Raw genomic sequence first — 16,827 nt, forward strand, 5'->3', positions numbered from 1 at the left:
GAGACCAAAACAAACAGCCATCTCTGGAGAGACAAAATGGAGACTAACCCTGGAAGAACAAAGAGGCGAGGAGTCCAGCACTTTTATACATGACCCTAAAAACTCCCAGTGGTCACTATGAGATATTGCAGCTGTGGAGGCAGTTCGCATACTGTATCTAATTGCAAATTTTCAAGTGCTGAATAATCAAGCAAGCAGAAGTTGTGATGTACATGCATGTGTGGTTGGTCCGAGTGATTCTAGCATCCTCAAATGCTATAGGTACATAACATAGGATTTTTAAAAAAATTGTCAATTCTTAGAAGATATTGGAACTTGTGAATATCCTCAGGACTTTGTGAAAGATAAGGGTCTTTCTCAGCCCTGTTTGTAGATGCCAGAGACTGAATGTGAGAACTTCTGCATGCCAAACATGTCTTCTACCACTGAGCTACAACAAACTATTATTACTGAGTGGTTGTTATGGTCCCTTATAATTATTTCCCGAGAAAGCATATCAATTCATTCAATCTATTAATGTGGCAAATACATCATCTGTGGTTGGTAATTCATGTGACATTTCCTATTAACACCTGGGATTTCGTTTCTTATGCAAAATAACTCATAATAACAGAAAATACAGCGACATTCCATCCATAAGGTTTTGACTTATTAAGTCCAGACCTTTCAAAATATGGCCAATCAATCAAAATTATGGATAAGAGGCAACTCTAAGCTACTTGCAGGTCTTCGCTGCCAGCAAGAATGGCAGCAGTAGTGATGGGAGGGGAGCAAACCTGAGTGCGGGGGGGGGGGCATGTTCTTTCTTAATGTTACAGTTGTGCAACCTATGGTGATGTTTATTTCTTGCCAAGATTTCTACAGGTAGCCTTTGGCTCCGCAGAGTGTAGGGCCAGCGTGCTATAAATTACTAGTTAGACAGTTTTCAGCCAACATGACCTTTTTCAAAAGGGCCTAGGCTCAATATTAGGCAATGACCAATTTAATTATATGCCAATAAATCAATTTTAAAGCTCTGGGATGATAGAAGCCCTGAAAATGGGTCAGTACTGAGGAAAGTTTCAGGAAGGTGGAGAAAAGAAACAGGTCATTTCCCACTTTGTCCCTTCTAAAACTCTCCCCCACTCCTCTGCCATCACACACACAATAGCACTACAAGGCTCCTGTTCCAGGCTGCTGAAACTCTGAACAGAAATGCTCTTCTTAGGGGCTGGGCATACATGGAACCAGTCTCTCTCTCTCTCTCTCTCTCTCTCTCTCTCTCTCTCTCTCTCTCTCTCTCTCTCTCTGTGTATTGGACAATCACTTGAGATCTGATCTGTAGTATCAGCTTGAAAAATAAAATTATCAATAAAATAAAATGATTGTCTGTTTATCCATAACAGGATAGAGTAACAAAACTGCAAGGTGGTTTAGATAGAACACATTTGTGCACAGGAATTTCCATAGTTTTGAAAAAACTATGCAACCTAGGAAACCAATTAGTTTAAACTCTCAAATCATGGAGTGGGAAAAAGCTCATCAGGGGATGAACCAAACTGACCCTGTGTAACATCTGCAGAGTTATTGTTGATTTGTATAAGGCCATGCAGAATGTTGGCGCCATTCACTTTTACCTGTTATGTTCTCCCCTGAATGATCTATACATGGAAAGCTCAAAAGAGTTCATTTTCTCTTGGACGGGTAAAAGGCTGAGTCAGCTCCACTGGGATATGAACCTGTGGCCCTGACTACTTAATTTCTAGATCTCCCATACAATCTCTTCTCTTAATTGCTTCTCTCTATGGGATGGGTTGCTAAAGCTGTTGCTCTTGCTGAACAGGGACTAGTATTTCTGAAGTCAAGGGGCAGGAGTTTAATTCCTTAAAAAGGTGCTGGTAGCTGGCAGTGTTGGTGACTATACATTAAGTCACCCTAAACCTGGAGACTGGAAAGAAGGAAATGGTACAAAACAAATAAAAGCTATGGAAAATTCCTCTCTGAGAGCCCACTCAAATGACCGGTGAAATGGAAGGTAGTTAACCTCAAGTCAAGAATTATACTGCAGAAACTCTGGCCGCTGCAGCTCCATTGCCTCAATGTGTAATCCCCTCCCTCTTACACTTCTGCTGGCAACCATTGGCCCTGATATGAGGGGGATGTGCTTGCACAAACCCCAGATGGCTGCATTCAAACAACACAATGGGGTCAGCGGAGCTCCAGTTCCAGCAAGCTACCTAACATCAAATTGAGGGTTCAATCCTCGGTTTGAAGGTAGCAATGGAACCATGGTTGCGGGATTGTCTCACAGTCATACAATGAGGAATGCTGTCCTCAGGTGAGTGTAGCTGAGGGTTCCCATGTTGTCTGGACTGGGCCTGAGTCTGCTATAGCCCAAGTTCAGCTCTTGGACAGTTTCCCCACAATGCTGTAATTACATAGGCCTTAATGAACCATGGAGACAGACTTTGTCACCAGGAAGCCAAGTGTCTTAGGTGGTTAATTTCTTCTGATGTGATATAATAAAGAGAAGAGAGGTAACACTGACAGACATAGGGTCTGCTTTATGAAGAACATAGGGACGATCATAACGAATTAGGCCAATGTTCCATCAAGGTTAGTATTCTTTTTCTGTAGCAACAGCTTCCACCAGATGTTTATAAGGGCAGTTGCCAAGAAACAGGATTCTGTATTCCTCATTTCAAGTATCTGGATTATTTCCCAAGTCTTTTATTTAACACTTGCATGCTTGTTTGTGCCATGGAGGGTTCTTCATCAGTTACCTAGTAAATACATACATATTATAAGCGTCCGTATCTTTTAGCAACAGACACATGTATAGGAAACATGCATAATATGTCCATGAATAAACATGAATCTAGATGTTTTAATTACTGTATTGGAATAAAAGCCAAGCCCTTTAACCCTGTTGTTTCATGAAGATGATTTTAGGGACTTTTAACCCCTTGCTTGCTTATCCATTTGAAACTTGTATCCTAAGGATTACTGCCTTTTAATCTGGCAATTGTATTCATCATACCAGTGCAAGACTGCTCAACTTTTGGCTCCCCCCACCAGCTGTTTTTGGGCAACAACTCTCATAATCCCCAGCCATGGTGGCCAATAGCCAGGGATTATGGGAGCTGTAGGCCAAAATCTGCAGGATGGCCAAAGTTCAGCAGACCTGTACTAGTGGGACCAGATGAATACAACATTAAGGGGCTGACCACCACCCTGTATAGTCATGAGATCTAGTAACATACTGTAGGAGAATTCCTGAGGTGGAGCTGATCACTGCAGGTAAAAGCGGTGAGCTTCATGTCGGGGCTTCCCCCACCTGGGTCTTCCAGGAAGGACTCTGTTGGGCTGGGAAAGAAGTAGACATCAACATGCCCACCTGAAACCATTCACACTGGCCCAAGCAGGAAAATATTGCCTCGCTATCAACAGACAATGTAGTTGCCCAGGATTGGGAGTGGCTCTCGTGAGATCTCAAGGGGAGATCTCATGAGACTTGCCCCAGCTGTTAGGAGCTATATAAGGGAGGACTGGCCAGTGATGAGGGGCCAGTCCAGAAGGAGGTCTCAGTGTGGAAGGATGGGCCCTGAGATTCTGACTCACCTGGGGGATAGCAACATTAGGGTGGAGCTGGTGAATGGAACAAGCCCTGCCTGTAAGCCCTAAAGCTTCCCCGGCTGAAAACCCTGAGGCCACCTTAACCTCCTTTGGCAGCAGAAGGCAGATGGCTGTATTGAGAGCTTGACACATACATTTATTAAATAAGGAATTGCATTAACAGGCCACTCATTTCTAATTTATTACAGGCCCTTATCATCCTGTATAGCAATTTCAATTTTATAAACAATTTTGAAATGGAAGCCAGTGACGTGACAAGTGTGCTGTCAGCATGGATCTCTCAGGAAGCTGCAGTACTCAGAACTTACATAACCAGAATCCACACCAGGGGCATTAGCAGGTGGGAAGTGGCAGGTAAGAAAAGGCCTAAGCATCTTCCTTCCCAATAAGTGTTTTCCCTATGCACACTTGTCTTATGATGGAAAAGAAAGATTGAGAATACTTTGGACCAAGCTAGATGTGAGATAAAATATGTCAGTGTGTTGTTATAGGCTTACATTTACTGATGTATTACTTGTGCACATAGGCTGCATGTGGCTGTGATTTGGGTTGGGATCACAGTACTGAGGTAGGGGGTATTCTGCCCTTTACTGCTGTTGTGCTGCTTCCTGCCAAAAAACGTCCCCAAGAAGCAATTTAACTCCTTTGCTAAAAGGATATTGCTAGAACTGATAGCAAATGGCACTTTTAGACTTATATAGCTACTGGCATGTGTGTATTTTTTTCAATAGAAACTGTGCAGATGTAACAGGTTAAATACATCCTGCTGAGGTTCTGATCCAAAGTGTGTCCCTATATGGCAAGTTTACTTAAGCTTGTAACTACATGCTGAAGCATTTAACCTCATGTGTAGTTTGGCCCCAAGTTTCTCTTGCCTAGGTTCAGCCTCTCCTCCCACTCTCCTTCAAGAAGTGGTGACTTCCAGGTACAAATACAGTGGTGATAGAATATGTCTGCGCCTGCTTTCATACATTAATAAATACTTTTTTAAAATGGAAGTTAAGGTGCATAGTGACCCTCCTTAGATTAAGAATGCAGTCACAGAGAGAGTTATTTATTCTGATTATTTCTATGATGATAAAGTGCTTCTTCAGGCAATGTGCAGATGGTCTGTGATTAAGCGATCTAGTGAGCTGAAAGCTTTCAAAATATGCAGGCTCCCCGAAGGACTAAAAGTGAAGGCAATTTAATTGAATTCAAATTACCATGAGCAATAGATTTTGCGTGTTAACCAAGCTAAGCAGGTGTATGCATTAAGCCAGTGCAGTATCAGTGGAAGATGCTTCTGCTGCTGTAGCAGTGGTTACAAAACACTACCACTGGGACCTGTTTATATCCGTTTGCTTTTGCTCTTATGTTTCCCTGTTTCTGACCCCAAATTACTGTTCCAAACACCCCCCAGCTGACTATCCATAAACAATAGTGGCTGACATTCTGATTCAGAAAGTGCTTGCATAATGAGAAGAATTGTGCAATCTCAAGAAGATGGCATAGTTGCACTAAAAAGATTGTGACAGAGTTCTGTTGCAACAGTTTCCGTATTCATCTTTATATTAATAACTTCGTTTAAATAGCTCAACAAGTGCAGCTTCCAAAACTGTGCATTTTAGAACATAGTACATATTACTGTGAGTCATGCTGTGCTATTATACAAAACCCAATCCCTATGCTGGCATTGTCTGATAGTTGATAGTAGACCACAGATGCACTAAAGAGGAGTGAACTGTTCCAAGCACCTGGAATACAAGTCATAATACCCACCTGGGCTCTCAAATCAGTTTTGTCTGAATCCAGAGAAAGTGTGCCAGGATAGTGAATAGAAGTAGTGTGGATTTGGCCAAGAGAAGCCATTTTGCGAAAACCAGGATGCTAATGGGTTTTGGATTAGCATGGCTGGCCTATACTTGTTTCCATACATCTGTAATGCCTGCTGAAAAGTGGATATTTTTATAAGAAGGAGTGATGATGTAAGTGCGTCTTCCAGTACAGAATATTGCATACCTGCCTGATCCACGTGCCTGTGTGCTTGCTTCTGTGCACTTATAATGCCTACTCATCTTATTGCTTTGCAGATACTCAAAGGTAGTATGTCTACTATGTACTTTTTCTGCTTGAGGGGAGAAAACAAATAATATATTACCATTCTCCATTATGCTTGGCGAAGACTAAGTAATGTATTGAGGTGAGTCTCATGATCAGTGAGATTCACCTGAAGGGGGTTTGCGGGGGTTTGAGAGTCCGCTCTCCCCACAGACGATGGGAAGGCTGCCCACACGACTGCCAGCTCCATCATGGAGCTGGCGGGGGTTGCGGACATCAGGGGTTGTGCGGCCCCATGGAAGTTCCAGGATGCCCCACGCAAGTGTGTGGGGCATCCTAGAGAGACCCCTGAGCCTGGGAGGTTGCTTTCAGCCTCCCGGTCAGGGGTCTACTCATGTGTTGCCACGCACCATGGCAACATACAAGCAAAAAGGCATGGTTAACGGAGCGCTTGCTCCATTAACCTCATCCTAGGGGAGGGGCATGTTTGAGGGCTAGCTGCCGGGAGCCACGCAGCTCCCGTTGCAGCACATGACTGCCCCAAAGCGGGCTCGGCTCCCTTAGCCCGCTTTTGGGCGATCATGAGAATCGCCTCATTGTCTGCTCCTGTGGTTGAGCTATTCCATCAAACAACCACACCTCAAACAACAGGAGGTTGTGGCAACGACTAAGATAAAATAAAAAAATAAATAGATGCCTCAATAGATGCTCAATTGCCTGTATTTGACTGCCTTCTCTTACCCCATCCACCCATCTGATAGAAGGCAGTCAAAGTTCTATTACACAACATGCGATTTAGGAATTATTGAATTGAGGATCACCTCTAGCTCCTGAATATCAGCCAGATCATTGTACCTGTAGATGGTGATAATCTGGCAAAACTTTAGAACCTGGAAAGATCTTTTTGTGTGTTTTAAAAATATCTGTTAAGATACAGGTGAAACTCGAAAAATTAGAATATCGTGCAAAAGTCCATTAATTTCAGTAATGCAAATTAAAAGGTGAAACTGATATATGAGATAGACGCATTACATGCAAAGCGAGATAAGTCAAGCCTTAATTTGTTATAATTGTGATGATCATGGCGTACAGCTCATGAGAACCCCAAATCCACAATCCCAGAAAATTAGAATATTACATGGAACCAATAAAACAAGGATTGTCAATAGAACAATATCGGACCTCTGAAAAGTATAAGCATGCATATGTATTCAGTACTTGGTCTGGGCCCCTTTTGCAGCAATTACTGCCTCAATGCGGTGTGGCATGGATGCTATCAGCCTGTGGCACTGCTGAGGTGTTATGGAAGACCAGGATGCTTCAATAGCGGCCTTCAGCTCTTCTGCATTGTTTGGTCTCATGTCTCTCATCCTTCTCTTGGCAATGCCCCATAGATTCTCTATGGGGTTCAGGTCAGGCGAGTTTGCTGGCCAATCAAGCACAGTAATCCCATGGTCATTGAACCAGGTTTTGGTACTTTTGGCAGTGTGGGCAGGTGCCAAGTCCTGCTGGAAAATGAAGTCAGCATCCCCATACAGCTCGTCTGCGGAAGGAAGCATGAAGTGCTCCAAAATCTCCTGATAGACGGCTGCGTTGACCCTGGACTTAATGAAGCACAGTGGACCAACACCAGCAGATGACATGGCTCCCCAAATCAACACAGACTGTGGAAACTTCACACTGGACTTCAAGCATCTTGCATTGTGTGCCTCTCCATTCTTCCTCCAGACTCTGGGTCCTTGGTTTCCAAATGAGATGCAAAAGTTGCTCTCATCAGAAAAGAGGACTTTGGACCACTGAGCAACAGACCAGTTCTTTTTTCCTTGAGCCCGGGTAAGACGCTTCTGACATTGTTTGTTGTTCAGGAGCGGCTTGACAAGAGGAATACGACATTTGAAGCCCATGTCCAGGATCCGTCTGTGTGTGGTGGCTCTTGATGCACTAACTCCAGCCTCAGTCCACTCCTTGTGAAAGTCCCCAACACTTTTGAATGGCCTTTTCCTGACAATCCTCTCCAGGCTGCGGTCATCCCTGCTGCTTGTGCACCTTTTTCTTCCACACTTTTCCCTTCCACATAACTTTCTATTAATGTGCTTTGATACAGCACTTTGGGAACATCCAACTTCTTTTGCAATTACCTTTTGAGGGCTTTCCCTCCTTATGGAGGGTGTCAATGATGGTTTTTTGCACAACTGTCAAGTCAGCAGTCTTTCCCATGATTGTGATTCCTAATGAACCAGACTGAGAGACCATTTAAAGGCTCAGGAACCCTTTGCAGGTGTTATGGATTGATTGATTTAGCTGATTGGAGTGGGACACCTGGAGCCTACTGTTGAACCTTTTCACAATATTCTAATTTTCTGGGATTGTGGATTTGGGGTTTTCATGAGCTGTACGCCATGATCATCGCAATTATAACAAATTAAGGCTTGACTTATCTCGCTTTGCATGTAATGCATCTTTCTCATATATCAGTTTCACCTTTTAATTTGCATTACTGAAATTAATGACCTTTTGCACGATATTCTAATTTTTCGAGTTTCACCTATATACACTCACTGCTTATGCAAGTAAAGTCACAGGGCAGGATCCAGACTAAGATTGGCTTGTGCAGAATGGCTCTGCTCATGCAAGAAGGAGAGGTGACTTTTGTCAATTTCCCCTTCTCTCTGCAACTCACTGTGACTGGGGAAAATATGTCCCTTAAGATCTCCCAGCAACATACTCTGGGTGGCAAGAATGGTAAAAGATCCTCTCCAGCCACACACATGAGCAGAAGTCATGTACATTTTAGTTTGGAACTTCTTCTCAGGGCATTGCTAGGTACTCAAAAGATCCAAGCCCCAGGCCCATAACCCTCCTTTTGAGAAACTCAGTCACACTCCCCCTAATTATGTCTGACCTCTCCCCAAAGGGAAACTGGAAGAGACACATGCCGTATTGAGGGCTAAAGTGTCTGTTTTGTCCACAGCCCTTTTAGAAAGCAGACAGAAACAAGAAGCAATGGTTGCTCCTGGAGCAGCGGCAGAGGTGACTGCCCACCGCACCTTTGAGAAGGAGGTGGCTGATATGATTTGGAGTTCTGAGTCATTCATTGGGGGCCCAAGCCCTATGGACCACTGCCTAATGATGCCCCTGCTGTTGCTGCTTCTTCAAGAGTATGCATTGCAAGGCCAAATAAAAGGCTCTATATCTGCCACTCACTGGTCCTCAACGAAGATCTTTAGTAAGTCACTCACAGAGGCCAGTGTGGTATGTAGAGTCTAGATCTTGCTCCACAGTTCACAGCTAAAAACTCCTTCCTATACACAGTACTATATTCCAACAAAGTAAGCTCCAAATTTGAATACTGTGCCAAAAAATATTGATTTGGGACAACAAGACATCTCTCTACTTCATGCCACTAACCAGCATATCAAGAGGGTGACCAAATTCATAGTTAGGGATATGCAGGAACTGGCAGGGGCTGGTTCGACGGCGGGGTGTAGCATACCTCCCCGCCGCCCCGTCTGCTCCTTGGACCAGAAGTGACAGGAAGTTGTATGTGTGTGTCTGTGTGTGTGCCCGACGTGCGCACAAGCGAGTGTGATGCGCACGTGCCAACGTGCGCACACTACCTCCTGTCGCTTCCAGTCCGAGGAGTGGATGGGGCATCAGGGAGGTATGCTGCCATCCCGCCAGACCAGTTTTTCAGTGACCAGGGGAAATGCATTCCGGGGGGTGGGGGGTAAGTGCATCCTCCCCTGCCCTTAAAGTTATTCCATCCCCCACTGAACAGGTTTGTGCAAATCCCTATTCATAGTGGGGTCTCTCTCTCTATCCATTCAGTTGTGTCCGACTCTCGGTCACTCTATGGATCAATGCACTCCATGCCGTCCTATCTCGTACAGCTCTACCCCACATAGTGGGGATAGAGCTCTACAACTACACAGGGCATGCAATTGAAGGAGCAAATTGCAAATGAAGGTGTAGTTTTTCTCACCTTTGCACCAAAAAAGCATTTGCACAACCCCACCCCCTACTCCTCTACTATACAGTTGTTAAGGGTACAGAATCCCTTGGTGTTTGGCCATTCTACATCTCATTAAGGTGATCACAGACTTTACCAGCTGTAATTAAGCAGCATCTCTAGTTAAAATTGCCAGTCAGGTCACCTAACTGGGTCCCAAATTGAGAAACAGGAATTAAAGGGGCATCACATTAGCTGCTTGCTTCTGGATATGTAAATGTCCATTCTGTAGCTGTTGATACGTGTCTTTATTGTGTACTTCAAAAACAGTCAATAAATGAATGCTTTTCATTATCTCTACCAGTCTTCAGTATTTGAGAACCAGGCCCACACTGAACTCTGCAATATTAGAACCCCTTCTAGTTTTTAAATTTGTTCTCTACCCCCACCCCACAAAAAAACTGAACCCACTGTTGAGGGTGTGTGAGGAGAAACATTAAAATCCTCACACGGCAGAGTATGCTCTGGTGGTAAAGAAGTTCAATCTCTATATGGTTTCTAAAGGAACTAAGCATCATTTACTGAGAGAGATATCGAACCACACACCCAAACAGGTACTAGCCTTCAACAACAACTAACTTACTGTAAGTGACCAAGACAAACCTATTAACATCTCATCATGCCTCAAGTGGCCAGAAGAGGTTACTGCAGTGCTAAGAGCAATGCTTTCGAATTCTCACTTCTAACAACACCCCAGCTGTGTTCCCTCTAAGGCGTGTGCATGTGTGCACACTTACCTTAAAAAAAAAAATTCTGCTAAGTTAATTTTAGATCCCACTTAGGCTGAATCAGGAAGGTCCCACTCTAAATGCACATGCACACACACTGCCTTGATACCTCCGCCCAGAACAAAACTCAATCTGCACACAGATGAAAAACATTAGGAGGAACACTGCCCCCACTCCAAGAAAAAAAAAAAAATTAAAAAAACCCAAACCACCCACAACCTGTAGAGTAAATGATGTGCAACATTTTAGGGCTGAACATAATATAGAAGACATGAACAAAAACCAAAATAACTGTTTAGCCAACTTTGGGGCCTTTACAGGCAACTGCAGAAATCTGTTAGGTACAGCATTCTGTAGTATTAAGATAAGCATTATCACCTCCTAGCATCTGCAGATCAAACTGCTGTTAAAGGCAACAGTTGACAAACATAGCTGAAGAAAATACACACACAATAAAAATGGAGTTTTGAGACCCTGGACATCTTTATGGGAAATTCCAGAAAGGGTGCAGAAGGGATTATATAAAACTTCATAGAAGTGTCACCTGAAAATGGGGTTTTTGATTGCTTTCTTATGAGACCAATGCCTTTTCATTTCTACTGACAGTTTCTGAAGGGGACTTCTCCCCACTGCAGTGTATAATACTCTTAACTGTGTGTTTCTCATAAGACTTTCCCCCCCTCTGAAGTGGCTAAGACACACATTGTTCAAGACTCTTGTCGTACTGGAGGGCATTAACTGGGGATTTGTGGAGACAAATAGTGTTGTTCACGAGGAGCTACTTAAAAGATAAGGTCTGAAAAAGCTTTCCTTTCTCAAACACACAAGATCAAGTCACAGAAGCTCTCCAGGATAACTCAACAAAATATGTAATAAATTCCACAGATCTTTGCAATTCTAGACAGCAGCAGAGACTTAGGGGCATCTTAGAAATGGAGCTTGTTAATAACCCTAAGCACTCGGTAATGCTGACACTTATTCTCTTCATGAATTAGGGTTTCCAGAAATTTATTTTCTAGATTTTCTATATTATGAGTATCTCCTGACCTCAGAGCACGTAAGGTCTGTGAGATACCTGAGCTGAATGTTTATTGAGGGCCCCTGTACTGTTTGTCAATGCTGATGTGGCCATGTGTGAGGCCAGAACCAATGCTCCCATTGTTCTCCACTGAAAAAAGGGCCTATTCCTGTGAATTTCTTCCTGCTAATTTACTGCCAAGCCACCTAATGGTGCAGCGGGGAAATGGCTTGACTACCAAGCCAGAGGTTGCTGGTTCGAATCCCTGCTGGTATGTTTCCCGGACTATGGGAAGACTATGGGAAACACCTATATCGGGCAGCAGGGATAGAGGAAGATGCTGAAAGGCATCATCTCATACTGCGAAGGAGATGGCAATGGTAAATCCCTCTTGTATTCTACCAAAGACAACCAGAGGGCTCTGTGGGCGCCAGGAGTCAAAATCGACTGTGGGCGCCAGGAGTCAAAATCGACTGTGGGTGCCAGGAGTCAAAATCGATGGCACACTTTACTTTAATTCACTGTCATCTTCTGTCCTCTCAGGCTCCATAGGGGCTAGTTAAAGAACCCTAAGAGGCATCACCATGGTTGCTTCTCCTGTCTGTAGTTCGATATAGAAGAGGCCATCAGTAGCTTTACATGTTCCAGTTTCCATTCCTGACATCTCTGAAAAAAGGCTCTCTGTTAGCAGGCATCATATTAAAAGAAACTGAATTCTGTTGTTGTTGAATGATTTTAAGTTTACCATGTATTCATTCTATTTCGCATTGGGGGGCAGGGAAGTGTGTCATATGCAGAGGCGTATCTAGGGAAAATAGCGCCTAGGGCAAGCACTGAAATTGCGCCCCCTGTCCAAACATCTGACACCCATCTTTCAGATAACTTTACCATAGTATCAGCTGAAAAATACAAGTCAAGCTCATTAATCTTTTAATATTTCAAAAACTGGACATAACTAGACCAAAAAATGCTGGAAAACTACAAATTTCAGTGTGCTGGGTCTCATGAAATACCCAAATACTATGTGGAGGTGTACTTGGAAAAGTAAACAGAAGTGCCTGTCTAATTCTCTACTATGCATTGCAGCACCACTATTACATAAGTTTTAAAAATAAATGGAGAATTTGACTTTTCCCAGATACTCTGAAAATAAAGGATATTCAGAGTAAACTGTGTCACTGCTTGGAATATGTTCTAGTATTTCAGAAAGACAGTTAAAATGAGAGAAAGGGAGCAAGAAACTCCCAGTGGCCTTAATACTAAGGATTTCACACTGATTCAAAGACAAACTCTTCATTAACAGCCATATTATTAAGACATCACATTTAGCTCACTTATCACAAGAAGCAAAGTAAAAGCAAATGAATACAATCCTAGCTCATAAGCTTCAGCTCAGTATTCACAAGCCCTGATTCTCTGTACATAGTGCCAATCTGAATATGTGTACAGTGACTTATATTATATTAATCTTTTTAATTTTTTTTAACCTGCAGCCCCTTTGGGGGACTTCCTAAAGGCCGTGGAGGGGGTCTGCAAAGGTTCCCCCTCTCTCCGCTGGCCTCTAGGGCCTCGCAGGGGCCATTTGAGCATGTGCAGTGGCCATTTTTAAAAATAATTGTGTGTTTTTTAAAAAAATGGCGCCCCCCTTGAAGTGGCGCCCAGGGCATGTGCCCTGCCTGCCCATAGATACGCCCCTGGACATGTGGATACCATGCCTTTAAGAAAGTGTATAATCCTGCTAGTTTTCTCCAGAACTGCATGGGTGGAGTTTACCCAGTATTCTAGTCTATCTTAGTGTCCAAAGAGTTTGTCACCAGAGTTATCCTGTTGTTTGTGTTCAGTAAAGAAGCCTGTTGTTACAAGCTTGTGTCCTGGTTGCTTCTGCCCCAAGAACCTAGTGGAGAGAGACTATGAAGGTGATTCACAAAATGAGTACATCTAAGGGACCTACAGCCATAGGGAGACATTACAGAAAGCAAGAATTAGGATGAACTGTTAAGAAGGAAAACTAAAGCAAAACAGCAGAAGAGGAGGAAGAAGATCATTGGTGCTGTAGGAGTGAACCTCCGTGCTATTCCAATCCAAGATCAGTGTCAAAAGGAAAACAAAGTGAATAAGATTGTTCTTTGAGTAGAAATAGTATGTAGTGAATTACACCTCTGTACTACTACTACTACTACTACTAGCATGTGTGTCCTGGAGGACACCCATTGCAGTTTGGCTTGTAAAAGTAGAAGGTGATACGGTTTCTTAGTCAAACAGATGTGTTGGCAAAAGCATATGGATTTAGCCCTCTGGCTTCGATAGTGTTTCAGCTTCATTGGCTCATAAGTGCTTATGGATTAAACTCTTCTGCTCTCAGAGGCGGGCTGCCTTTGAGGGAAAATTCTTATTTGAATTTATCTCCCCTATTAAGGACATATCAGGTACAAATTCTGAAGAATGGAAGTTACATGTTCTTGATGCAGAGAATGCAAATATTATTTGGAAATGGTATCAAAATGTCTCCTCTGTCTTCGACGGGCTGCATCAGGTGAGGCAAATCTTATTTTCTTTTGACTAAGGTCTGGTCTACTCAGGCAGGAGAATAAGATGGCAGAACAAACTGTACCACTTCACACTATAGGTGAAGCATGTCATTTAAAAATGTTTCTCTGTGTCCCCCTCCCTCCATTCGCTTCAAGCTAAAACCTAGTACATTAAAAAGAAAGCCTGGGCCTTTCCCTGATGGCAGGCTTAACTGTGGAATTAAGAGGGGTATTCTAGAGTGAGTTATGAGGTTATCAGATGCATATAATAGTAATTAAATTCAAAGAAACCTTGGGGCCATTTGCATAGGGATGCTTTGATGCTCTTCCGCTCAGTTCCTACTGAATTTTTCCATGCACCGTTCATACTGCTTGTTCCCGAATCAACATGTACAAATTGGAGGGAGAGCCTTCCCATCCTGGACACTGGGGCAATCCATCTCCATCCTGTGGCCCCAGGAGGGATTCTCCCAGCATTCCCGCCAGGCTCCAACTTGCCTTTCTATCTCCTCTCCCCACTCCCCACCCCAGCCAGCAAAATGAGGCTCGTCCAGCAAAGCGAGTCTGCATATAAATAAGCAGCAGCAGGGCGCTTGTGCAAGAGCAGCCCTCCCGTCCTCCTGTAAGCATGTAGGGGCCTCTTTTACTAATATCTGAATAGGGCTAAGGTGTACACCTATGCCATGTACTTATGTCCCCAGCTGCCAAAAGAAACACATCTATATGCTAAGGCTCATGCCCGGCCTTAGGGATTTCGGTGCCCTGGATGAAGTCTAACTTTGGTGTCACCCCCAATCAAGAAGTGCGGTGGTTTGACTTTAACTTGAACCACACAGACTGCTCATTCATCAGGTTGAATGATCAGCCCGTGCAGATATCCAGCACACACTGGTTTAGGAATACAGTGAGGGAGGGAAAAGAATTGAAGAGATTGGAGTCCACCCAACATCAGCTTTTCCTCTCCAGCTGCCACTCCCTCCCTCCCCTCAGCTGTGCAGGCCCTCCTATCTTCAGGGCCAACCAAACTCTCTGTCTTCCTCAGGCAGCTTTGAATGGTGATGCAAGGAGCTTCCCTCTGTGACCAACCAGGCCTGACTACAGCCAAGGCAACCATCATGTGCACCACTTGCTTTCTGTTTTGGATCTTGAGAAACCAGGATGGAGGCTCCTGCCTCAGCAGCAACAGAGAAGAGGAAGTGAGGGGACAGAGCATGCTGAGGGGAGAGGAGGAAGAAAGCAAGCCAGAGATCAGCTGCCCTCTCAGTTTCTGCCTAGGGAACTGTAGTGCGCTCCCCCCCTGAATTGATGCCTTAGGTCAGGGGTTCCTAACGCTGGGTCCCCAGATGTTGTTGGACTTCAACTCCCATAATCCCTAACCAAAGGCCACTGGGGCTGGGGATTATGGGAATTGAAGTCCAATAACATCTGGGGACCCAACGTTGAGAACCCCTACCCTAGGTGACTCCCTAAGTCTGCTTAGTGGATGGGCCAGCCCTGATCAAGCCAAAACAGATGTCTAACTAAATGTGACTCTAGGTTCTCCAGGTTGTGTCATAAAAACAGAGCAAGGGGGCAGGGGGGAAGCAAAACTCAGATCAGTGAGCCCAGCTCCAGATGATGCATTAAGCTGCAGGTACTGTATAACATGCCTGCACAGAAATTTGTTAAGGAATTAAGCCATTAGTGAGGAATTAATTATTCAGTACATCTGTCAAATGCATTGCCAGGGTATGCGGGACTCTGATAGGAATTAAAAACACGGCTAGTGCTGTTTTGCTTGTACAAACCCTTAACACAGCCTAACATGTAGAAAATAAGCAGGTGAAACTTTTCCTAACTTTGAGATGGGACAAACTCCACCTGCTCTTTTCTGTTGTCAGGCTGCTGTTTAAATGCACAGGTCGATCACGTGGCCATTAAAAACAATAGCAACCTTAAAACACACACACACAAATGAGAGCTGGTATTATTTTGTATTAAGAGCACCATGCACAAACTGTTACCTTCCACACCCCTCTTATACTTCTATGAGTTATTAATACTGTGTATTAGCTTCTGTGCTTTCTCACTCTCAAAATTCCTCCAGCCTTTGGTTTATAGAAAGCAGCCTTCTTTGGCTTCTCTCTCTGTTTGAGAAAGAATTTTGTGCTGGTCATAGGCTGCAATAAACTTTGAACTGAACTGAGAAAGAATTATACAAACTAAATGAATAGCCCCTTTCATACAGAGAGGATATTCCCCTTTGAATAAAGCAAAGGCAGCTTATAGGAGTTGTGAATAATTTCTTCTCTAAAAGTTAGTTTCTTAAAATGCTGACCCATATGTCCATTTATTGAAGAAATTATTATTTCATGGTTTTACTTCCTGCCAAATTTTCAGCATTATGTTGTTACTTCTACTCTTCAAAGCACCAAGTGCTTTCCAATGGTAATTCTGTTTGCATGTCTGGGAAGTGAAAGAATACAGTACAGCATGGAGCCAATTGTTACAGGGCATTCCTACCTTGCTGTTTTCTTGGCTCAGACAATTAGTTCCATTCTCACCAGCCGCACGTCTCCAAGAGCAGCAGCTGGTGCTGAACAATTTGGGAAGCTACAAAGGGCAGCTAATGGTGTGATAGGTCTCCAACCATTCACTCCCAGCTTTCAACAATTGGAGGTTTAATGATGTTCTTTTGAGCACAAGGTTGCATTCCTTGACAGCCTTGCCTTATTGATGGGCCTAACCTCTATGAGTCCCAGCAACTGCAGGCAGCTTGATAAAAATCCAAACCAAGTTTTTCCAGACTGGAGGCAATGCAGACATTCATATAAGATCTGATCAGATTTGTAAATGAAATTAATATTTGATTAGATAAAACCTCCCCCAAGTTTTAATATATTACTTTAC

General features: G+C 43.6%; 1 long non-coding RNA gene across 1 annotated transcript; it reads right to left on the reverse strand.

The window, feature by feature from the left end:
• Positions 1-2,523: 2,523 nt before the first annotated feature.
• Positions 2,524-16,554, reverse strand: LOC128331971 (uncharacterized). Its single transcript, XR_008310493.1, has 2 exons — positions 16,441-16,554; positions 2,524-2,762 (listed from the first exon to the last, which is right to left on the reverse strand). It is a non-coding gene; the product is annotated as an uncharacterized LOC128331971 (long non-coding RNA).
• Between the last annotated feature and the right edge of the window lie 273 nt (positions 16,555-16,827).

The sequence above is a fragment of the Hemicordylus capensis genome, chromosome 6 (genome assembly GCF_027244095.1).
Source record: "Hemicordylus capensis ecotype Gifberg chromosome 6, rHemCap1.1.pri, whole genome shotgun sequence".
NCBI lineage: Eukaryota > Metazoa > Chordata > Lepidosauria > Squamata > Cordylidae > Hemicordylus > Hemicordylus capensis.